This window comes from Malaya genurostris, chromosome 3 (assembly GCF_030247185.1).
Source record: "Malaya genurostris strain Urasoe2022 chromosome 3, Malgen_1.1, whole genome shotgun sequence".
Taxonomy (NCBI): Eukaryota; Metazoa; Arthropoda; class Insecta; order Diptera; family Culicidae; genus Malaya; species Malaya genurostris.
In genome coordinates, this window is record NC_080572.1 from 122,490,614 (window position 1) to 122,517,070 (window position 26,457).

At 37.1% G+C, this 26,457-nt stretch overlaps 1 protein-coding gene across 4 annotated transcripts in view; it reads left to right on the forward strand.

Moving 5' to 3' along the window:
- LOC131439017 (optomotor-blind protein) overlaps positions 1-26,457 on the forward strand; it is a 277,035-nt gene that overhangs the window by 208,856 nt on the left and 41,722 nt on the right. The window lies entirely within an intron of this gene.

Here is a 26,457-nt window from a genome sequence, read left to right on the forward strand (position 1 = left end):
CTTAGAAATAGGAGTGAGAACAAAATTTTTTAATTGCTTTTTCGAGTACTTTCGGAACCGGAAATCTGGAACAGATATAACCGAAGTGAGTTTATTTGATCATCAACGAGTTCTAAAATTAGAGGAGTTTTAAAACAAATTTTAAGAAATGCGCTTCTGCTTATATAGTAATGAAAATTCTCACACTAATCACTCCAGAACCGCTAGTCAGATAAAAACAAAAATCAGAAAATTTCTGCGGGATCCTTAGTTCCTTAATTTGAATCTAAGTGTATACATTTTTGAGAAAAATGAGCACATATTTTATTCAGTGTTTTGGGCATATAACCCGGTGATCCCGGAGCTGGAAGTCGGATCAAAATTGTTTGATGAGACCAAAGAAAATTTGGGGCTTGTGAAATCAGGTTTGCCATCTCGGAGAAAATTGAGGGTATATTTTTATCATCATGCTACCCTTCAGTTCCGAAACCGGAAGTTGAATCTGGAAATCTTTAAATCTTATTTGTTTTTATTTACCAAATGTATAACGAAAATTTAGCTCTGGCCGGCAAGGGCATATGGGCGACTTAGATTGGGTGATTGCATTCAATGCAAGTTTCTGCTTATCGCTAGCAAAATCGTTCAAAGCATTCCATCAGGCACAATTCATCTAAAATTATTTTACCTTATTGATAACATACAATGTATTATCGAAACATGATAATAATGGACTTATAATTCTGCTCTCGAAATTTTGATGCTTGTTGAATTGTTACCTTTGTTTATGTAACCATAATTATACAAAATTGCAATTTTCTCATTCCAAATTGTCCTATCTGCACCACGGAATGAATACATAAACCATTAAGCGACTTTCAGAATATCCATTAGAGGAAAACTCCTCACGAATCGATTTTCAATCACGCTAATTAGTTTGTACCTCGATCGACTTGTAGCACCGAGTGGCTACCGTTAGCTGGATAGCAGATACATAACCGGTTGTGGCCGGCAGCGAATGGACCCCGGAGCAGCCCGAAAGCGACTCGCACTCATTTCGAAATTTATAATAAGCTCAACAGCATTATGTCCCACACCTTGAGCGCAGGGAATAAATTAATCTCGATATAGCAATTTGGACATTCGAGAGCAACCGTCACCGCCACTGCCGATGAGGCTCTCGCTATCGTCATTAAATTCCCCGGTGGTCAGTTCGATAAGCGACCGTTTTCAAAAAATGATTCAAATTTAACCCATCCGGTCCGGCTCGGCTCGGAATAGAGGGCAATGTCATCACCAGCTGGAATACGGAATACCGTGGAGGATATTATTTCGAACCGTTGTAGAGTGGCATAATGAATTCAAATAAATTAAAAAATCTTTCTCTTATCTAAATTGATATCTGTGTTTTTATCCTTTTAATTTACCTGTTGTGTTTAGAGCGCGGACTTCTCGGCTTTCGGGTGTCGCTTTGTTTTCATTTCGAAACCCCGGAAAAATGCGACTCTAGTTGCCGACCGACACTATCCAAAGGCTATTACATGCTAGCAGTGTGGCTGCTGATCGCGAGTGGAGATTTATTGCCGGTTAGATTTCGGAATAAATCACCTGGGGGCCACACACGCGAAGCGAGTCATATCATTGAAGCGTAAAAAAAGTATCAAATTGTTAACATTCCAGCAAAAGCAAACTCGACGGAAGACTAATTTGCCCCCGAATGAATTGAGTGGAGCCTTCGCTGGTAGTGCCTGATAGTATTTTGTCAGGATACAGATTTATCGAATGTTGCTAGTGAAATATGACATCTAACTAATTCAAAGTCTGGATTCATGTAGACTTTAATCTCAATATTTTCAGTTACATAATCACCGCATTTGATAATAGTTAATACTGATGCTGATCCAAAGAAGACTGCTCTTACACACTTAAATATTATTGCAGTGCTCGGGAATCGTCTTGGCAAAATGAATAATTACTAACATTCTCAGCAATCCTAAATTTGTTAACTGTAAATTATTGCCTAATTCGTCAGCAACAATTTTCATGTTAGTTCGGTAAAAAGAGATCAGGATTGAATCATGAATTACCGAGTCATCAGTAATCTAAAGTAGAAAAGATTTTGCGTTGCTATTGTATGAAATAATTATCACAAAAGCTAGGGTTGAGGAAAGGAGATAATTTATCAAAGCTTAGTTTCATTCATAAAACAAAAAAATGAACTTCAAAAGAAAACATCCCATCTGAAAACATTTTTATGGAAGGAATGTTAGTACGATAGTAATTGTTTCTAGATTTCTAGAATTGTTGCTACAGCTTCTTTACTAGTATCACAGTAGAGGAAATGTATTATTACGGATTAGATATGATTTGGATATGTTGTCTTGGTAAACAATACGTTCTCAACAGGAAGTTTCTAAGCACGTGGCGATCAATATTCGGAACTCGTAATACTTCAGACAGCCGACTGTCAAAATATATTCCATATCATTTAATGATTTTTTACCTTTTGTCTATATCATAACCAAGTGTATTCTAAATAATCGATCCACCTATTGGGATATTAATAAACAAAGAATGTGCGTCCAGCGTAATGTTGAACATTATTGTAACCCGCGTTTGAATTAAAGATATGTGCGTAACAAAACGAAAGATTTAACAAAATAATAGTTTTTGTTGTTGGCAATGTTCTTTTTCATCTTCAAATACCAAGTGGGTATTCCTTGCAGTCCGAATGATATTTTTTCGCGAACCGCTAATAAATGAAATTTCGTCATATTATTGTCACCAGAGTAATATCAATAGCCATCAACTCTACGCTTGCGTTTTTAATATTGAAATAGACTTTAATTTGATTGAATATCCCGGATTTCGAAGATATTTAGTGTACTTGCTTTATTTATCTATTAATGAGCTTAGTTTTAGTTGGATACTTCTTTCACGCACTTTCAAACCCTTTGTCACTCATGTCGGGTTGTGTTCTGTGCATATTAAGGGTTTATATACCTTACTGCGCGAGAATACATCTTTTGATCCTTATCATTTGATTCATCTAAGACAGTCATTCCCAAAGGGGTCGATATCGACCCCCAGTGCGTGGCAACACACGGTAGCGCTTAATACATTTCGGTTCGCTGCCGCAGTGGTAGATTGAGTTTGGGAATCACTGATCTAAGAGATGCAAAAATGACGATGAGGCAAAATCGCGACGATATTTTGTTCCTCTCACAAGCGGCAGACCTTGCTTGGATATTCCGGATCGGACACAAATCTTTCTCATAAATGAGATTCGCTTTCAGGTTGTCCGTGAACTTGTTCAACTTCCCAAATACTTTTCTCTGAGAAACATCCCCAAATGTGGGTTTTCACTAAATTTTTAACGCTTCTTTGGAGCAATTCGTTGGTGGATGTGAACCAGACCTAAAAAGTAGAATCATCGGTAATGATAGCATTGCCCTAATCACGGATCATCTTATCTCTGGCTCATTCGAGATGTTTTTGGACAAGTTTTTCAATCAACTTCGGTTTTTGCAGAGTAGGAGAGATCGCTAAATGTTTTATGTATGATGTATATTTTGGCTTATAATCCTAAATATTAACAGAAGAACCAATTTATTTCAAAAACAGACTATCGAGAAATCATTTATTTTTGTTTGTAACACATGGATCAATAAGTCCCGAGACTAAAGCAGAGATGGCGCTCGGAGTAAACTAGTAACCACGTCTTTCTAGAGTATTAACCTTTGCTTGAAACGGGTCAAAATTTTAAGTCGATCCGACCAGAAACAGCTGAGTTATCGAGGTTGGAGTAAAGTCGTTTTGTAGTTTGTTTAAAAAATGAAAAAAAAAACGAGTTTCGTGTTTTGATAAAACATTGTTTTTTAATGGGTAAAAACACCGTGCAAGCGAAACAATGGATTGAAAAATGTTATCCGGACTCTTGTTCATCAAAAGCAACGACTTGTCGGTGGTTCGCCGAGTTTAAACGTGGTCGTACCGACACAAATGACGCGGATCGCTCGGGTAAACCTGTGGAAGCCGTTAGACCGGAAAATGTGAGTGAAGTGACAAAAATTATAATGAAAGATCGTAAAGTGAAGCTCCGTGAGATTGCTGAGATGACACAGATATCATATGGAAGTGTATTTACTATCCTTCATGAAAAATTGAGCATGAGAAAGGTTTTTTCCAAGTGGGTGCCGCGATTGCTTTCGATGGAACAAAATGCACCCTGCCACAAGTTGATAAAAACAATGGCGAAATTGAACGAATTGGGCTTTGATCTGCTTTCCCACCCCTCATACTCGCCAGATTTAGCCCCCAGTGACTACTGGCTCTTTGCTGATCTTAAAAAAATGCTTCAGGGAAAAAGATTTGACTCAAATGAGGAGGTCATCGCTGAAACTGAAGCTTATTTTGAAGCGAAAGATAATATTTTTTATAAACATGGTATTGAAAAATTGGAAAAACGTTGGAACTATTGTATCACCCTAAAAGGTGATTATGTTGATGAATAAAAAGAAATTTTGCAAAAAAAAATGTTGTTTCTATTGTTAGTCTTGGGACTTATTGATCCATGTGTTACTTTCTTGTAGTAAAATATTTTAAGAATGTTTCGTACTGCGAAGATGCAAGAGCTTAGCGCACAGGCCCAAGGGTTCTGCTTCGATTGACTTGAAATTCTAACAAAACATTTTTTCAATGTTTTATTACGACAAAAAATTTTTTTTGATTTTTCGAAAATATCAGACCTAGTCTAAACCTAAAGATTAGTCTTGAAAAAAAACTGTTTCCGTTGATTTTAGGAACAATAAACATTAAACGCGTTTTTGACGAACACAGTTTCCATCGTCATTCAAAAACAGCATCATATTTTTTTTAATTTTGCACATCATTTTACATGTAAAAGACTAGACCCCAATGTATTCCGTTTTGTTGCTCGTTACTTTCTGGAGATTTTACAGCTACAAAATGGCATTTTTTTTCGTAAAAATTCGTAGTTTTGATTGTAAACAACCACCAAAAATTCTAAAATTAAAAAAAATCAAACAGAAACGTTGGGATTTAGAGCAACATCTATTATAACTATAGCAAAGTCTTGGCATTACATTCCTTTTCTGGACTTTGGCCTTTCTATTTCAACAGACTTCGCACCCGATTCTTGGTGTACAGAATCATTTCATGGCTAGTACTATGGATCATACTGACACTAAGAATCCTTCTAGGTTGGGGCTCGAACATACGACAACTGGCTTGAAAGACCAGCGTCCTATGCATTAAACCGCCAACCTGGGACTATTATAACTATGCATGATTGCAAATCATGATTTCTAAGAAGCGTCCCCCCCCCCCTTAAAGTGGGCCCACCTTGCGATCTTGTCTCATTTATTCTTATTTCAGCAGCTAGATCTATCGAAGATTTACTTAATTTCAAGCAAGTTTTTGATTTTAACAATAACATAACAGCAAATAAAATTAAGTAATATAGATGCTTGAGCTGTTATGCACTGACAAGTCGAAGACGAGCATTTAACGAACAGCTACTAGAAATGTCATGTACTCTCAAGCTGCTTTAAAAATGTCATGTGCTCACAACTTGAAACATCGATAGAAGTCCCGCACAAAGGTCGTAGTGACTTTGTAAAAGTTTAAAGTAAACAAAATATTTCTTAAAAATCTGGTAAAAATAGTGGATCCATAATTTAATCCCAACATATCTTCTTCATAAAACCGATACGCGAGTTGAAAATATGAGCATGCTTTTTCTACTAAAATATTTGAAAACTCGAATACACAAGATGGAAAAAGTTTTCTTAAAATTAAAATACTATCATAAATTGTATCTCAAAAAGCGAAATACCTTACTCAAATGGTTATCCAAATATCTCACGCTTTTCATAAAAGATTTATAAGTAAGATTTACTTAACAACTAAATCTCTACACACTTCTGTGGTATTACTCAGAGATTTACTAATAGCTCTTTTTACATAAGAGTAAAGAAGCAGAAAGTTTTTTGAAAAAAAAACTACTCTCGTATCAGTTCCAAACCTTCGACTAATATCGCAATTGCTTTTCCCACACCGTACACCTTTCGGCGCTTTTACGGTCACGTATGTGAAAGGCGCCGAAGATCAAAGATCGCAACAAAAGTCACATAAATTTAACTTACTGACGCCATTATCGAAAAGGACTGCTATTCAACCGGTCGGTCAGCGCCGGGTGGTATTCCTGATTCCCAATCGTCAGCGTTGCCACTTTTTACCTCTTTCCGCTTCATTGAAGTGCAAACCCCGTCAAGCCCGAAGCCAAATATTTAATAAACCTATAAAAAAGCGTCGACAGAAACACAACTCGCCGAAGTCGCGGGCATTGATGGAGTCTCAGTGGTCTAGCCCCTAACGTAACAGTAAAGTACAATTTAATATCATAATTTTATTGCTTCTCGCTTTCCGCTGGATCATCATCGATTTTTTTATGAAACGATAGTCACCGAACTTTTTCCATGGAACGCTATCCGAAAAATCACCCGATGATTCAAAGATTTTCCACTAAGACTCAATAAAAATATGTCTTTCTTATTATAGCTCCCTGCACAGGAATTAATCCCAGCACCAATCGCTGGTGACGGTGGTCATCATTGTTGAATGCTTGAGTAATAAAGACCTGAAGAGCGGGGTCTATGCCAAGGTTCCGTTTATCGATCGTAAATTAATTTGGATATAAAATCTTACGACCCCCAAACCATTGTGGAAGGAGCGAAAACAAAAGAGGAGCGAAAATTAAAGCTTCTAATCTTTGTCTGATGACCGTTTAGGGTGATTGTTGGGAATTTTTTGCCACCCATCGTTCGAAGATCGAGATTTTCGAAAGCGGTAGGATGTTGATTTGATCGGAAGTAATAGCGAAAACATGTTTGCATCCAGGAAAAAGATTTGTCACTTTATGCTTAGAACTTTTTTTCTGCAAAGTATTTAGTATTAAATTATTGTCAGCTGTTGTTAGTTCCAATAAAATAGAATTCGAGTTCTAAGTATATTTTATCAACTTTCACATCGAACTGTATTCTCAAGATTTTTCGCTGTTTACTGATACGTCAAACTGACACAAAAAATAGATGCATTTTAGATGGAAGTTTTACTTAGTCTACATAGCAAAAAATATGCACAATTCATTAAATGACAAGTTTCATTTTGTTTATTTTCTCTTTCGATTAAATAGTTAAAAGGATTTTTGGAAAACAGCACAAGGATAATTTTTTTCACATTATCGGGCACTTTCTTAATACGCCCACGATCATAAACATTTCTGACTTCCGAATATCGATTCACCCACTTGGTTACAAACTTCTGCGTCATTTTCATGCATTTCGCGACAGAGATATTATTGGTCATCGGGGGCGAGAACACATAGATACAGCCTTGTAGCGTTTAACGTAAACATAGAATAATATTATTCTTTTTTACGATGCAAAAACGATAAGACCTTGACGAATCGCGACCCTCACAATGACAAGAATTATCAAAAAGATTGCAACCAATATGTCTATGAAGGTGGCGAGACAAAAATCGACTGGTCGAAAAGGTGACTGAAGCATAAGCTAACCTCGTAACTCTTCATTTGGCCAACGAATAATTCCTTAAAAATTATTCTTACTTTACCTGTCGTAAGAAGAGGAGATCGATGAGAGTCTGATTACAGCTAATGTTTAATTGAATTTTAATTAGCTGTTTCATTCGCACCAAATGAACCGATAATAATGCTGATGCATGCGATGACCAAGACAACCCACGGACCCCCCTTAGAAGCCTGAACAGGTGCTTCAAATGGAACCGGACAACATCAGCCTATGGGTCGCACAGCGGGAAAACCGATCGTTCGAACGATGCGGTAGATCACCATCGTACCAATCGACATTGGCCGACGACAACCGACGCACTCCATTTGGTGCTAAATACCAGGGGAGCTACAAGTGAAAACATTTAATTAGCAAGACTTTTTTTTCTTCAGAAAAGACTAACGTTGATGCTTGAAGCAGGAACTTTAATGACATGTGACACCTGATTAATTTTATTTGCTCTCTTGAAGGGGAAATGAGACTTCCTAACACCAGTCAGAGCAAATAGCTTGAACCGGTTTATGTTCAACGCAATTGTTGGAGACATCCTGCAGTTTCTTAGATGAAGCATGATATGGCCAAATGGAATGTACTTTTTCAAACCTGAATGACATTTGAACGTAATGGTCATCCTCAGGGGTAATCCGGTAATCTGATTCTCCAGTGAAAGTAATTATATTCAATCATATTTGACGCGTTCTTCATTTTTTATATATTAAACTTTAGGACTATTAGTTTAAATGCGAAAAGTAAAAATTAATGGTAAAATAAAAATCAACTTACTCCGACACTTTTTGCATATACTTTTTTCAAATCACTGTAATTCGAAAACTATTCATGGAGCAAAACAGCCCAGGTTGTCGGTTCAATGCATAAGACGCTAGTCGCTAGTCAGTAGGATCGTACGTATACTAGCCATGCAATGATTCTGTACGATATGAATCCGCTGCGAAATCTATGAAATATAAAGGTCAAATTCCACAAAAGCTTAGCTTTCAATGAACAAAAATATAGTTAAGAAAAAGGTGTAAACAAATTTAGGCACTATTACAAATTATGCACTGAGAATGTTGAACATTTTTAAGAAATTGAAAAAATCTCGATGAACATTAGAAAAGGTCCCAAGTGCAAGTGACAGTTTCTCTTGGTTTACTTTCTCTTTCAATTATTACGGCAAATTCCAGTAATTTCCAACAAATTCTACAGTGCATATCGAAAGTTGATGGATTTTGATATAATCCTATGTGAAGAGTTAGATGGAAAGATTGCTGATTGGACCGTAATACTCGAAAGAGAAAGTAAACAAAGAGAAACTGTCATTTGCACTTAGGACCTTTTCTCGTGTTTGTCTTCAAATAATCGAAAAAGTGAAAGTATTAAATCGCATCTTTTTCTTTGCTTTTTCATGTAGAAACATCATGCAATCACTCTGAAAACTGACATTTTAATAGAGTGTCATACAACATTCGACTCTGTTCGTAAAGATCAGAAAGAATCTGTGTGTGACGTAAATGCGCACTTGATTTTCACGGAGAATAAATGATCAATTTTCTCAAACTTATACTCGAAAGAAAAGCCTGGCTATTGAATTATATTTAAATCCGGCTTACGGCTCTGGAATAACATGTGCAAAAAAATTGCAAAAATGTGTATTTATTTTTCACTGAGATGACCTAACCGATTATAACAAACTCTGATTCAATTGAAAGAACATATAGGCTCTTATGGCCCAGTTATTGATATACATCCGTATCTAACTTCTTGTTCTGGAATTACAGGGAAAACTCCAAAACGGTACTTACATCGATTTTTCCGAGTTGACTGACCGATTTTCACGATTCCAATGAGAGGTCTTAATTTCCCATGAAGTTTTGTTTAATTTCATGGAAATCCTACTTCCGATTCTAGAAATTCAGGGCAATGAGAATTGAAAGTTTCAAACCGTCGTTCAAAGTAATGATGCAAAATAGGAAAGATCTTCAGAACTTAGCTCAAAACAGTTCTAATGTCTTGATCTTTTTAGTTGATGGCCATACAAACTGTGGCTATACCAGTACTTTCTTTCCGGTTCTAGGAGTATCTAAATTAATGGCAAATCCGATATCCGGCTCGAAAGGATCTTGGTGGGGTGCTCATCCGGAGGATCTAATAAAATTGTATCTTTGTCTGGTACTTTCAGTGATGGAATATGGATGCGTTTGCTTTCGTTCCGCTGCAAACTCCCATATTATAAAATTAGAGCGAAATCAGTACCGTTGTTTGCAAATTGCCTTAGGCTGCATGCATTTGACACATACAATGAGTCTTGAAGTTCTGGCGGGAGTTTTACCATTGAAAGATCGCTTTTGGGAGCTTTCATTACGACTGTTAATAAGATGTGAGGTACTGAATCCCCTGGTTATTAAAAACTTCGAAAGGCTAGTCGAGCTTCAAACCCGAAATAGTTTATGAAATTATCAACAAAATGTAAAAAATTACAGCTATTTTATAATTAATAGCAGTCAATCGTTTGGTTCAAATAATATTCTTGAATAGATTATATAATAAATGACGAAATACCTAATGTGATATTTAAAAAATAAGAGGAATATGTTTTGTTAAATTCAAATTGTTGCAGATTTTTTTTTCCGAACTAAAAAAGAGTATTTTAAACACTAGAATACGATTTTGAAGATCGATAGGAATAAACTCGCACACATTTTCCCAAGAAGTAGCCGTTCTCGAGATATTTAGATATTTTGTTTAGTTTCTATGATAGAGGTTCTAACGTTACGGTTAGCCAGAAAAACTTTCTGATCCTAAGTTCGGGTTTGGGAATCGAACTCCAGTTGAGTGCGTGAAATGCATCGACTTACTTAGCACGTCAAAAAAACTCCCTATCAAAATTTGAGCTAAATCGGATATGAGTAAGTGGTGCCGATTTTTCTATGCCAGAAGTCTTAGAATTGCATGAAACGTTGAGATTGATAAATCTCGACTCTGAGACTTGGAAAAATTTTGTGATGTCTGAAATCGAAAAAAATGTATTTGCCAAATGTCTTAGATTTTTATGAAACGTAGAGATCTAATGTTATCTAGAAAAGATTTCATGTACTTCTAAGTCAACAACAAAAATTTCAGTCCCAGAGTCAAGATTTTCAAACAAAAACATTTCAAGATTGCGCAAAATTTTAACGTTTCATGTAATTCAAAGACTAAAACAATCCAAGAGTCAATTTTTTTCATAAAAAAAAGATGACACTAGATCGTAATGTTACAGACAATTCTAAGGCATTTGGCATAATTTTATTTTTTTCATTTTTGGGCATCTCAACATCAAGTCCAAGAAAGTCGATTTCTTCAAAACCCTTTGTTACAGTATTAGGTATTTTGGTCATACCAGCGCTACTTTAGATCTGCATTTGATAAAAAATATGACATAAAATCATTAAATGTGTTAGCAACTATTATGCTAAGACTTATTTGCAACAGCTATGTTTCAAAAATGCAACGACTATTTGTAACACTTCTACTAGTTTATTTTACTGTAAATAGTAACAGCAATGCTTTGTAGTTACCTGAATAATTGCTTCCAACATTTCATACACTCAATAGCCACAGAAATAAGGTCACTAATTAAGCCATGCACTGCAGAAATTGTGCTCCGTTTTTCACCCAGAAACACCGAAACGATATTCAATAAAGATGCACTTTCATTATACAACCGATGCAAGATTGGTGCCTGTGAAAAAAGCAGCGTTTAGATCAGAGTATGAAAACCAAAGACCAAAGATCCCCAATATGCATCTGTGTCGCCCAGTACGAATGCATAATTAAGCATCGTTGGATGCAGGCCACACACCAGGTCTATAAATAACGCAAGAGTTAATTTTTCCATCTCGATTAGTTTGGAAATCCGCAGTAGTGTCCACACGTCATTAGCTAAATTCTGGTTACCCCGAGTCATTTGTTTCAGTTTAACATTCCTACGCCCCTTGCTCTCTCTCTCACTCTCTCTCTCTCTATACTCGTCCTAAACCATACTCTGTGGGTACCGGAATTGGGTTCTAATTAATTGATTCGTGGAACAAGCGGATCAAACCAAGAGAGTAGCGATAGAACATGCTCAATAAAATTACACATTCGGCCTGCGCTGTATGATAATTTTAAGCTTCGTCTACTTTATACTCGTTTGTCGATCGCTCATCTAGAATTGTTGCTTTGAAAGTACTTTCAGATTACGATGGGCGAGAAGGTCAGGGACAAATGGTGCGTGTCGCGTTCCAATGATCATTATTTCCAGTTTTATGATCAACGAAAGTGAGTTTTACGATCAACCTGCCGAATAAAGTTGCAGGGAGAGAGGGGTTAGCAGACCACATTTACAGTTTCCTGGAAGTGTGTCTTTCAAACGCATCGTAAAATAAAGTACCGTTTGATCTCAATTTAAAACGCTGCCTATTCGATACTCTGAATTCATAGCGAATCATTTCGCATCCTTTTTCATACTTTCGTTCAGTGTACGATATTACGCACAACTTAATCAAGCTATCAGGTCCAATCCACAGTCTAAGAGGCAACGGTTATATAAACATCATCTACTTTTTCGTCGGAAAGCTTCAGGTCTACCGGGGCCAACGCTTTCCTGTTCCTACTGCACCAATACAATCAACCGGAGCTGGTTGAGGTTCGAATATTATCTTGTTAATTTCTTTCGTTTTTCAACTCATTTGAAACTTCCTTTAGTCGTAAAAGCGAGCCAAATTCGAGGCAACTCATTGGGTGGGACACGTTCCTCTTCCACGCCAGAGTCACCAGGGGTGAGAGCACACCGTGATGCCGAAACTCAATTTCTTCTGGAAGGTCGTCGGGATGCTGCTTTCGGTGGTTAATAATTTAGTCGTTTTAAGATTACCTGGCTCGGCCCTCACGATTTTCCTCCACACTGCCCCTTTCGAACGCTAACTGGAAGAAGGATCGTTAGTCACTCAAGAGGCAACCTTTTTCGTTAATTGGTCAGCTGCGCTAAGAGCTCTTGGGTGGTGATTATAATGTAACAGTGCAGCACCGCGGTGTGGTGGTTGTTGTAGCAGCAATCGACGATCAGACTACGTTGGTGATCTCATGGGCGGCCCGAGAAAGGGGAAACGTCATGCAATCATAATTTGGCCAATCATGGAGGTGCTCATTTAGTAGAGTTTAGTGAAGACTAACTGGGCTCACGGTTCGCGGTGAAAAAATGTAATAAATTGCAGCAATGACGAATAATTATTTCAATGTGCATCCGTCAACAGATTACTATCTGGCATCCGAAAGCAAGCGGAACGCCATTTTCTTTACGGTTCGTCTTCAACTCATCAGTTCGTAGTCGTTCCATTTGAATCATTGCTAAATTTAAAGACCCTATGATTATACTTTACTTGAGAAAACTGTTGCCGGATTGACCACGCGTACAAATGAAAATGATCATGGTTCGTTCACAGCCTCTGGTTCTAATTTTATTGATAAGTTATTTAATTGTGCTAAGTTGTTCTGCTTTTAAACGTTTCTGTTTTGTGCAAAGCGGACTAAATATTAAGTAAGCTAATTGTTTCAAAAAATGTATAATCGATATTTCCTTCAGGGCGATGACATTTATAATTACTGTTGTCCCCGATTTTCGATTCTGGATGGTACTGAAAGTAATAGCCAAATGTCTCCCGAATGGAAAGTACAACGATTTCTCACAAAAGTGGCTTCTAATAAAAGACATAATGGTTCCAACAACTGCCATTGAACTCTGACAGGATTTGACTTCTAACTCCGGAACCACTAAGTTATGAGTTTAAAAAATAACAAACCGCCAGGCAAGTGACGAAGCAAACAAAGGGTGAAATCTGCTCAAAACTATTCCAATTTATAGGTCATACTAGTTGATGGTCAACAAACAAAACACATCACTCAATAAATCGTGTGACTAACTAAAAAAAACTAATTTCTGACAAAAATCGATCTTATTCATCAAATTAATTTCCTTCAAGAGCAATACAATCACTCCAACGCTTCTCAAACTTCTCGATACCGATCATTCTTGATTTCAAGTGAATTTCTTACAGGAAAGCATATTTTTTAACAGCGAATAGCCAATAGTCAATGTGGGCCATACCTGGGCAATACAGTGGATGCGGGAGTAATTCGAAAAGTATTTCCTTCAATTTAACCATGGTAGTCATCAATTTGTGAATCGGTGCGTTGTTCCGGTGAAACAGTGATTTTTCCGATGTATGTGTACTTTTCTTTGACTTTTGCATTGAAACAATCCAAAAACGTTATGTAGTATTCGTTATTGATTGCTTTTCCGATCTCAAAATAGTTTATGTAGGTTATACCATGTGCATCCCAAAATATTGTAGCCGTAACCTACCCAGCTAACTGTTGTGCCTTTGAACGCTTCCGATTTGATTCACCAGCTACAGTTCACTCAGATGGTGATACAACTAATCCATGTTTCATCCATTGCCAAAGAGCTTCCTCATGATCATAAGTCATACGACTTATTGAATGATGATTACTTGTTTTCACTCGAGGAAAACAAGGAAAAGTTTTCGAAGAACCCCAATGTAATACAATGGATGAACCATGTCGTGAATGGATGAACTATGTCGAGACTACGGTCCACCTGCATCCACTGACAATCTAGTGGTGTGATAAGACCTTTCTCTTACTAATACATTACACACTTAAAAAATACCCTGTGATCTTACATCTTATTAGATGCACATAAATGGAGCGTCGCAGTTCACTCAAATTTACGTCGAAGAACATTTAATAATGTGTCTAAAACTCCATAAGATGAAATTACACACTTAAAAAAGACCCTGTGATATTACATCTTATTAGATGCACATAAATGGAGCGTCGCAGTTCACTCAAATTTACGTCGAAGAACATTTAATAATGTGTCTAAAACTCCATGACATGAAATTCATTGAAATAAGAAAAAAAAGAATACTGATAGCAACCGCCGCGACTTGAACCGAGAATCATTGGATCGCAAATACATCTGTTAATGGACTGAGCCACAGGAGCATGCATCTGCTTGGCTGGTAAAAGGTGCATTTAAATTTATACAGTCGCACCGGCTAACAGAACGCAAGTTACAGTCGAATCCAGTAAAATTCAAGCTCATCTAACATTAAGTCATTACAAATAAAATCTTCAGTCATTTGACAAATTAGGTCTTTATGAATAACATCGTATGAGGGATTAAGTCACCTGTAAAATTCAAATTTTGTTCTCATTAAGGGGATATGGATTTTTATTGTCAGTAGGATCGTAACACCTGCCATGCAAGGGTTCTGTACGCTAAGAATCGGTAGCGAAGTCTGTTGGAACAAAAGGTCAAATTCCACAAAAGAAATGCAATACCAACGCTTTGCTTTTTTTTAAAAAAAAAAGCTCGATTTTTTTATTAGGGGAGAGTCGGAAGCCTTGGGCATTTTTTCACTTGACAACTTGAATTTTTTGAACTGTAAATAAAAGGTATTTAAAAATTCCACACTCTGACATTTTGGTATACCATCTTACCTCCATTGTGATTTTTTTGTAAAAACAAACCTTTTGTAATTTATGCATATGCATATCCGTGGGCCACAACTATCATAATTGAATTTGAAATTAATTGAGTAAATAAAACTATATAATACTGTTCCTTGTTAAAAAAAAAATGGTTGAGCGGTATTTGCTCACAAAATTCATATTTTTACTAGAAATGATATCGTAAATTATTATGTTTAATGTCATGCAAGTAAAACATTCAATTTGAAACGTTTCTTGTTTCTACACTTGTCGCAATACACTCATCTAAAGTTTTTTTTATGATTTTCTATGTGTTGAGGTTTTTTATACGAAACGGCATATTTCAGGGCTTCTCTCTCTCTCTTTTCTCTTTTTTCAGTTCATGTGTAGTGGCCCAAGGCTGCCTACTACTCTGTCGCATAATGCACCCAATTGTGCATTCTAAGGTTGCTGTCAGAGTGAAAGCGTCACGCGAAGCGTCTGGACGCGCGTGTGAGCTAGTTACATTTGATCAAAGCAAACCTGTCAGAGTGAATGTGATGCGAAAACAGTACATCGCATTGAATCGCTTCGCTTCGGTCCGCGTTCCGCGCTCACTCTGACATCAACCTAAGATCATTATTTATCAAACAAATTGGAACCTTCGAATGCCATTATGGTAGCTTTTAAATAAGCCTAATTTTGTCGAAATTCATTTAGGAGTCAGCTTTATTTTGTACTTAGGACATAACCGATTTTAGTTTCCTTTACGTTGGAGATTGGCAACCCTGGTGTTGAGTGGAAGTCACGCGTTTTTTTTTTTTTTGATAACCGCCATTAAGCCATCCATCAACATTCACTTTGAAGAGAAATTTCAAATAACTCGGCACTCGCTGAGAGTAAGTCATAATAGTAAACGGCAGAGAAAAGTTTTCTCTTTCGTATGGTGTTAAATTTAATACTTTATTTTTCATAGCTCGCCTGCAATTTCTTTCCAAAGTGGAAGTTGACAGGTGGCTTATTGGCCGTTATCAAAAAAAATGCGAGAAGTGATCAGCCTCCTGGCTGCTCTTACAAAATGTGAAATACCGTGTGATTTTTAACTTTTACAGTAGAATATGTTTGACATTTAGTAAATCCAAATATTGCTGCCGTTGTGTCGAATAAATGTCATAGTTTTTTGACAGTTTGTGTCGAATAAATGGCTGTCCATGATCTATGAAAGTAAAAAAAGATAAAAGGCTCGAAATTCTGCAGAATGCCTACAGGGATCTCAAATGTCTGCTGGAGTAAATCTTATATCTAGCAGCTGTCGAATGAAAATTTTTGTTATGTTTGAGCATCCAAAATATTATGATAAACATGGGAAGGTAGGATACTAGTATCGATAACTTTTTATTTGTATTCTACACCGCATTTGATACATGCGTACTTTTTTGTAATCCGTCTCTTCTGTAGAAGTTGATTCACGGATTTGAAGTTTTTCGTATCAGGACATTATCGGGCCATAGACAGCACAATCTGTTTCTCTTATCCTCTCAACGATCCACGACTGTATTTAGTGTGAATAGCCACACGAGCTCCAAATAATATTAATGTGGCAATGAAGGTTTCATAAATTAATCTCCCTACTTGCCAAGATGGACGATATTTTTTCAAAAAACTCAACACTGCCTTAGACATTCGAACTGCAGTACGACATCGAGTTTTTGTAGGTATTGGTCGATCTATTCTTGGAGAAAAATGCAGGCCGGCCCGCTACCTAGTTTTGGGTCGAAACCTACCCAAAACTAACTAAGTATGGCTCTCGTATCGGAAATTAGTTTTTGTTGAGATTATATTGTTTACCAAAACTTATCCGGATCTCGTTCCCTCCCTACTAACACATCTCCTATCCCGTGATACTCGTGGAGATACAGTGGAACCCACAGTCTCTATAAACAACTAGTATCGGACTAACATTCCTTCCTTTCCCCAGTATCACAGTGCAACCACGGGCGATCTACTTCAGCTCAGGACATAGCCGATTTTAGTTTTCTTTACGTTTTCGTTCGTCACATTAGTATGGACAATGCACTTCTGTACATCATTCGGACATCATTCACTTCCGCAAATCTGTGATTTCTGGTAGCGAATGTGTGATGGAATGGGGAAAAGGAACTCATATACTAACTTACCAGCTAATATAAAAATGTCATGTTAAAAATGGCAAAAACTCGTAGCCATAGATTAAACCAACGCATATGATTCGTTTTGCACGCAGAATTATTACAATTTGATATTATTAGAATAATCTTTATTATCGTTAGATCAATGTAAATTTATAATTGTCAAAGATGCACAACGTGTCTAGTTTAATAATCTTACTTGTATCTGTTTGGAATGCTACAAAACACTAATAAGATCTAAGTAATAAATATGCAATAGTTCAACTATCAATCCAATAAAAGATGAATCAAGTCTCCTAAATCTTATTTTAAAAGTCACAACTATACCGATCAAATCCACCATTCCAGGGTTAGTTGGCGCTCCTATGCAACTACCCGGTTTATGCCAATACTCCATTCATTACTTACTCACTCACTTCTCAGTCGATACCTGTATGAAAGAGCCGGTAGTGAGATCTCCACTATCTAATAAGAGAGATCGGAACAGTTAAACAGGAGTAAAAACCAACTAACTAAAAGCAAACTAGACAAAGGGCAATAAAAACGAATGAATCTAATTAATCAAATAATTGAATTAATGAGCACTAACAGCGCGTCGTTTTGCTGCTTGCCATTCGCCGCCATTTGAAATGTTTCAAGTCAGCGAACCAAACGAACAACCCGGCGTCGTTGCTAAAACCAACGGCTGGTTTCACTGTATTCTGTTTCATTTAACCGATTTCATTCAGAAGTTGATTCTCCCAAAGCCCTCCATTTGTTTACCTTTTTCTATTTGCCGTGTTGGTTGTCTTACTTCAACCGATTTCGTTTCGAACTACTTACTCTCCTCACATGAAAGAATTCATTCATGAAAAGTAACATTCGAGAAAGGGATAAACAACTTTTCATTTACCACACTTGACTTAGGGGTTACTACAATAAGATTTATCTGCGTTGTGATTTTTTTAAGCAAACCTTTTCAATGAAATAAAATGGAAGAACTGATAACAAGAAACTGAATTTCGAGCAAATTGTATGATTAAGAGTTCATCAATTTCACAAATATAGGTTGAAAGAATCGAATATAAACCTGATTTTCGTAAATATCTCCTGATTCGTGATCATCCCCCAATATGTTTTGTAACATTTCATTATGTGAACTCGAAACTAGATTTGAAGAATTTGACAAATTTTAGTCGTGGGTAGTTTGCGATCGATTGGAATCAAATCAAAAGTTTTACCATCATTTCCGAAATCGATTAACCAACGAAGCAACACATGAACGGACCCGCAATAGCTTGTAAGGTAAAATCGGCGTAATACCACTTTCAATGAGTTTCCCCATCCTTATCGGCATCGTAAATGAGTTCTAAAGTTATAAAAGCGTAGTTAATTTCGTGGACAGCTACTTTCCTGGTCCCAGGGCTTTTCGAGGTAGAGATAATTATAAAATTCATTTCGGTCGTCATTTCGGTACAATTCTTTGAAAATGTATATCTCGTATTGCCGCCTCTACCCAGCCTTTCGTTCCCGTCGCGTGTTACTCTGTAAAACAGCAACGGAAGGAGATGGAGACATGCTCATTTGCATCCACGATCATAACAATTTTATATGAGGTAGCCGGTGGGTTTAATATATGGCTTTTATTGGTATAAAAGCAAACGGATAAAAATATAAATAAAATCAATATTAAAAACAAAGCTCGACACAGGAGACCATGTAAGAGACGGGTTCTCGGTGGCCAGAATGAGGCGGCGGGGATAATCTACTCATGGATGGCTTCAATCGATGGTGTCTGTGAACATCGCATTTCCTCTCCATGCCCGGTTCGCGACAAGATGAGCAATGGTGTGCTGGGGGCCAACTTTGGAGCCTCGCGGAGCTGGTGTTGATTGGACAATTTATTTATTATCTGCTGTGCCAGGGTGAACTGATCCGGGAAGCGAGGTACTGCTCCTGGAGGGTCGGTAAGACACTGTCGCTTGGTGGTCTCTTTCGCCGGTGACGCTCAGAGATATGAGAAATGTTAAGAATTCTTGATTTTCAACTTTTATAGCCCTTCTGCGTGTCTTTCAAGCCTGGGAAGACTTTAATGAGGAGAGTTCGATGCGAGAAAAACAAAACGACTGGCGACACTCTCCAGCAGCAGTCAGTCAGTCAGTCAACAGCTCGGGAGTGAATTAATTAACAGTCGAATATTCAATTAAGGTGTCTCCGGTGATGATAAAACGATAGCTTTATTAGACAAAAATAGACCGAAAATCACAAATATTTGCCTTGCCAGGATGTGGGTTCGTTTTGGGATCGCTATCGTAGTGTGAAAGCGCGGTCCGTTGCCTGGGAAAATAACAGTTCAGCTAAGGATTGAAAGAACCACCAGCTAATTTCGTTGATTATGTTTCGGCCGCCCAGGGAGCTCCGATTTTGTTTTTAATTTTTGCATAAAAATACACGTTTTATTGCACTCTTGGTTTGGCGACTCTCTGACGACGATTTTAACTTCGGTTCGAAATATCGTATTAACAGGTAATATCTGAAAGCCGGTTCCACCAAATTGAGATTTCACTTCCTTCAAATATAACTCGGTATATAATTTCGATCGATACCTCGAAGAGAGTTATTTGTATTCGCTTGAATTTTTACTGTTACGATTACATAAATGGTTCAATTTACATTTCTACCGCTCAAAACCATTTTCCTGGTCATAGTTTTTTTTCTTTTTATGGATTGTATTATGGTGATGATCGACTTTTTAGTCAAGAGTGCATTAAAACAAATATTTTTGTGTTAACACCCCACGTTTCAACGCTATTGATTCTTGGGAGGTGAATCTGTATTCAAAAGTTAGACGATACACAATAAAAACAAATTTTTATTTTCAAAGGACTTACAAAACCAGTTCATCGTTCCTCGTCAAAAACACTCATATGTGTAGATGGTACAGCGGTGGAGATTTCTTGTAAATAAAACTGTTAATTTAGAATTTTTTTAGTAACAAATTTTGGTTCGTGCTATGTTTTTCTTTTTCTTTTTTCGTGGCAAAAAAAGATATTTCGAGCAAACTGAGTACGATTTTATTTTAATTCTTGATACCCGAAGAAACATTATAGTAGCTAACTATCCAGGTCAACAAACACATTATCACTCAAAAGGTCAATTGATTATCATACTTCTCCATCCCGTATTACCCGTGAAAATGCAGATAGTCTTTCGGTAACATCGGATTACCATTACCTTTTCATTCTCAAAAGATCGATATTGATCAGCATACTGAGATTGAAGCAATGCGAGCCATTTTGTTACTCCAAAAGAAAATTTCGAAACCATAGAAAGCCATATTTATGAATGCGAAAACCGGACAAAATTATAAAGTGCAAAACCGATTCAGATGTGACCATCCAAAAATCGTTTAAAAACATCTCTTTTGCAAGAACCGAACAAAAACCATTAAATTCAAAAACCGAATGAAAACTTTGCCGGTTCTCTCCAAACAAATATTTTTATCCAGTTCTTGCATTCCAAGATTTTTTGCCGACTGCCGTTGCAGATGAAGCACGGTTTGCTTGTTTATTACGGGAGGTCAGATCCATGCTGCACTCCACAGCGGCAGTCGACAAAACAACTTTGAATGCAAAAACCGGATAAAACATTTGGTCCTGAAGGACTAGCCAAATTTTTATCCGGTGATTGCAATAAAAGTTTTTTTTATCCGGTTTTTACTAAAAATAACGTTTTTAAGTCCGTGTTCGAATTTTGCTCTCAACGTTTTCATCCGGTTTTTGCATTCCGAAGTACTTACGCGGGGTTATCTACACTAAATTGCAATTATCCATTTAATTGTTCCGAAATATTCTGTTTATATAGGATCTTTTTGTTGACCTCTTACTTAATTACTTTATGGGATTCACTCGCAAGGTTTTGGGCAATGATGAGCCCGTCTTCATTTGATACATTAACACACAGTTTATTGTTCGGGGCTATGGATATTCGATGCATGTTTAATAAATTTACATCTCTTTTCATGCACAAATTTGGTGCAGGAAACTCAACATAAAGTTACTCCACTTTTTTTTAATTTTTCGACATACTTTGGAAGCAAAAAGATGTGGTAATCTGAAAATGGAATTTTAATAATAGAAAAACCAATACATTCCAATTTAGTTTCACATCGATGATGGTTTTCAAACGAATTTTCGATTCACTTGATATACGTTTCATATTAGTATTGTTTTATATGTCTTGTAAATTTCATTAATTTTTCTGGGAAGTGTGCCAATTATTTTCGAGGACAGTCTTCCGACAATAATCAATAACAAGGGTTTAACGATAATTCAATAAGATCTGCCCACTATTCAGGATTCAAAAAACCTGTTTATGAAAGATCCTTTCTAAAGTTTTTGACTTTTGGTACTTTCGGGACCGGAAACTTGGAACTAGTAAACTAGCCAAAATGGGTTTGTTGAATCATCAACTGACAATATCCTCAAATTGGAATAGTTTTAGCATTGTTTCGAAGTATTTTATGCTCTTTGTATCGTCACTTTAAACAATAGATTCAGATAAAATTTGAAATCCACCCTTGGGATCATAACACTATTAATTGAGTCTAAGCTTGAGGTGCATATGGATTTATTGTTTTAAAAAACACTTTATTTTCGTAAGTAATTCTACTCTGTTGTTGTCCACACTAGAGGTTTACGAGTGAATGGAATGACTCGGTTTTTCGAAAAATATCTAAATAGACTTAAAACCGACCATCATATTAGCTGACCTTCTTAAGTTGATTAAGCGAAACACAGACTTTTCTATACAAAATGTTCAAATTCCGTTTTACAATTCAAAATGGTAAAAAAGTGACTGAATATAAGTCATTCAAGTTAATAAAACCTGTTCTAATCCCCCTAGCGGTGTGATGATGCCATATAACATATAACTCATGTTTTCATAAAGGGATTATTCAAAAAACTTTGAAATTTGGTTGAGCATATATAGCATTACCTTCCAATTTACATTTTCGCTCTATATAACGGTATAATCGCACCCTAACAAAAGTCAATAGCAGTCTATGAGACTATAAAACCGTTACGTTACTCTCGAACTGGCCGCTCGATCCGGGTGAAATTCAATAGCAGGCTATGAGACCGAGAAACCTTGCATTCGAACCTAATTTATGTGAAAATCGGTCCGACCATTTCTGAGAAAATCAAGTGCACATTTTTGATACATGCACACATACATACCACCTCAAACAAGAGCGAAAAGTAGAAAATCAGATCAAGAATAAGAGCGTGAGTGTGACTTGACTGCGTGGTGATAAATGATAATACAAATGACTTCGAGCAGCTTCCTGATTTTTTATATAGCATTACAACGTGGCAAGGTCGACAATCATTTCAAGGCTTAAAACATTTCGAAGATTCATTGAAAGTACATTGTTTGGCAAGCTATGTATAGTTGCGGTTGGAAGAGCAAAATCTTCATAACCATAAGTGCAATTGACCATCAAGTTTACCAGGTTAGTTTATCGAGTGTCTGCAAACACGGCTAATGCCATTCATTCAAAAGCGCACAAGTTATGTGTGCTTTTGAATGAATGGTACTAGCCCTGTTGCAGATACCCAGGCTGGTTACTGAGGACACTATGCTGAACTCAATATGTGAAATCATACGTGAAGTTAGAGCATACGGATATAACAATTCCGCGTAATAATATTTTTATGTAAATAAGTTTTCAATTAAACCGAATTGTTGCGATGTTTTGTGATGGCACGAAAAAATTTACAACCAGAAGCCTTCGTGCCATCTACTTGCTTATACAATAGTATGAATGCTTTCAATGCTTGTCAAACAAAACAAACACTTTAAGAAAACTTGAGTAATCTAAATCTTGTTTGAAAACAAAACCAAATAACAATTTACTGACTCACAAACTAACTAAGAAAATTGAATAATGAGGCCAGCTGAACAATGATTGCTTCGATCTCGAAAACATGGAAAACTCGCATCTCAAAATTGCGATTAGAAAACATCAGATACTTTATACCGTTTTCGTTTATTGATCAGAGCAGCCCAGAGTCGCCAAAACAACTTTTGATGAGTTTGTTTTAGCAACCTGGGGTCGCTCTAGATCGGACTCCAATCGCGTAGTTTCGCTCTGAAAATCTTCTCGGGTCGCACCACGCATCCATGCGAGTTTGTTTATTCTTTTGTTTTTTATATGACGTGTAGTTTAGGGCGCGTACCACGTGTTCGTTTTACTAGGAGTCAGAGTCGCCCGCGTGTAGGTTCTAAAACGAAAACTGTAATAGACTTCTAACAATGAGAAATAAAACACTTTGCAAGAGGGAAAATATTTTCGAAATTATTCATCATAACGGAATTCCTTGGGCTTCGGATATTAAGCTGCGTACCCCCAACTGATCGATGGGGGTGGCAGTCTATTTACATTTCTTATCAGGATAAGAAGTTGAACTCAATCAGGCCATACCCAGATCGACTGTTTTGTGATTCTTTGTGGGTTCAATGAATTTTCTGACTAGGATGCACTAAACGACCAGAAGCCAGACTCCATTACTTGGTGTTCGGTTTGAAATCCTTACTATCTTGATCAAAAAGTTCCCGGAATTTATTCAGAAAATTAAAAATACAAGATGATTCATAAAAATCGATATTGTCCCATCGACTGCAACAACTTATGCCAGCGCTTGATCCAATCCTCGGAACATTTTTTATATTCAGTTTTCAGTGTGGCCATCTGCGATTTTTCCATAATCTCATCTCAGGTACTGAAAGGCGTTCCACGGAGCGGTTCTCTTGAGTCGACTGCATAGGAAAATGTCGCAGAGAACGAAATCAGGTGAATTCGGTGTTTGTTGAATAGTTTTCGTTTCCTTCTCAGTATGCATTCCCAACAAAACAGTTATTGTTTTGTAATTTAGCACTCCAGGTAATATTCGCGCGCGAAGTTTGAGGGCTGAGGCCAGTGTGATTTAGGACGTTTTAAACGGCTATTTTCACGCTTCAAATCTGATTTTATCAGAAACGGTGACGAATATCAAAAAACCTAACTGACAATCACGTACAAAATTAGTTTAGATTATTTTGTGAAAATTTCAGAATGTTTATTTGACTTTAGCGGTCGGGAAAGTATTTTTTCTGAAGGAAGAATTGCATAACTGAAAACACCGTCTTTCAACTTGTTCATTGAATATCTCGCCTTCAAAAGCATGGATCAAAAATCTACCCCGACAATGTCTAGATAATTTAATTTAGATGCGATTAGTGCATAAAACTATATGTTGTTGTCGCGATGAAAATGAAGTGTAAGTTATTTCTATGTCGGCGCCATTTTAATTCCCTGGTAACGTAACGAAATATGAGAGAGAAATAAAATCGGCTCAAAAAAGGTTGCCAAACAAGCGGCAGCTTTCTTGGATTTTATGTGATGTAGTCAAACTTGTAACCGAAAATATCAAAACTTTCTTGGCCACCCGGCCACATCGAGAGTCATTTTCCACATTTGCGAGAAAGCATGGAGAGAAATGTAATACGCACTTCGAGTCACGTGGTTTTACGCGACCTACTGGCCTCAGCCCTTAACGGGAGTAATCAACTGTGCATAGACATGAACGATAACATTGACTAACGGACACCTGCTGACACGCGCACCATTACAAGACTGGTGACCTGGTCATTTCGGTTCTGCGTAGCCAGTGTTCATGTGGGCAGGTTAGCATAGCTCGTCAGGCATGGAAAGTATGTTGCCCGCAACCAGAGTATCTCATAAAGAAAAATAAAACCAAATTTTTCATCGTGGTGGCATATTGTTTTGTCGCACTCGTTCAGGTATTTGAAAAGAATTCGGCCGAACCAAAAAGAATGATTTTCTAGCAATTCTGCAATATACGTCAAGTAAATTTCAAAAGTGCAATCAATGATATACGCTTCTATCAATAAGTCTGTTATCACCCGGTTCGTCGAGTACATAGTAAATCGATTTAAAAACCAGTTTGCAACATCATTACACAGCTTTCCTAGCACTGATAGAGACATAACTCAGAAAAGTAGCAACATACTTAATCAAATGCAATCATTGATTACAGTCGATTGATATGATCTGTAACAATTTGTTTGACTAGCCAATCATTCGCCGGACATGTTTTTACTGTTGGTAGTGCCTGGTTGCACGTTGTAGCCTAGAGACCAACCACGATTAATATTCCAATCGATTAATATGCGCTCGGCTGCCACAGTGTGCAATTTATGCACGAGGTATTATGAAAATGTTGCAATTGGTATTACTGTTTGTATCGATTGGAACGATTTCCTTACTAAAACTAGGTGGTCGAATTTCACACAGGTAATTTGTGAAGAAGATAATCTTTAAAACCTCCAGCCACTGTATTGTTGTACGGTCTCTTCCAACAAACAGCTCGCCTGCCTTCACGAAGTGATCGTGATGAATCAATTTCAATTTTCATCTATATACTCTGTATGCATTAATCAATTACCACCGAATAGGCAAACATGAGCGTAACAAATTCGACCCCGCAGCGAACGGTGATAGACTTCGTCCAAGAGCAGGGACGAATCTATGGTGAGTGAAAAAAAACAGAATGTGCCCATAAGCCATGGGACCGATTATGTCCGTTCCTCAACGTGGTTTGGCTGTTTTAAACCACTGCTTGTTGGATGAACGAAACGATAAAGGCGTTGCGGTGTCCGTGGTGTTTATAAACAACTCTACGCCATGGTGTAACATGTTTTGGATAACAACAACAAAACAGAAAACCCCCCGCCTTCTTTCGTTTGGATTGGTCCAATTTAGTTGAAACACCGCTCATGGAAACCTCGGATGGTGGTGGTGGGTTGTGAGATGAAAAGGCATATTGGGAAGGGAGACTCCAACTATCATGTGTGAGGTCTGTTGATTCGTTCGGCGAATCTGAAAAAAAAACTTACTGATCCTTCGAACTTGGGATTTTATGACTATGCTTTCGTTTGAATTACTCGAGAGCCGATTATTATTATTGCTTTGTAGCTGTATTTGTGTGCGTTGATTGAAAAGAAGTGAGTGAAAATCTTTGATTGGATTCGTTAAGTTTCGGACGCATACCGCAGGGTTATAAATAATACATTTAACGGTGTCGTCAGAGTTCTGATCTCGAAATATCTGGCGCATTACAAAAGCACGAAAATTGTCACCA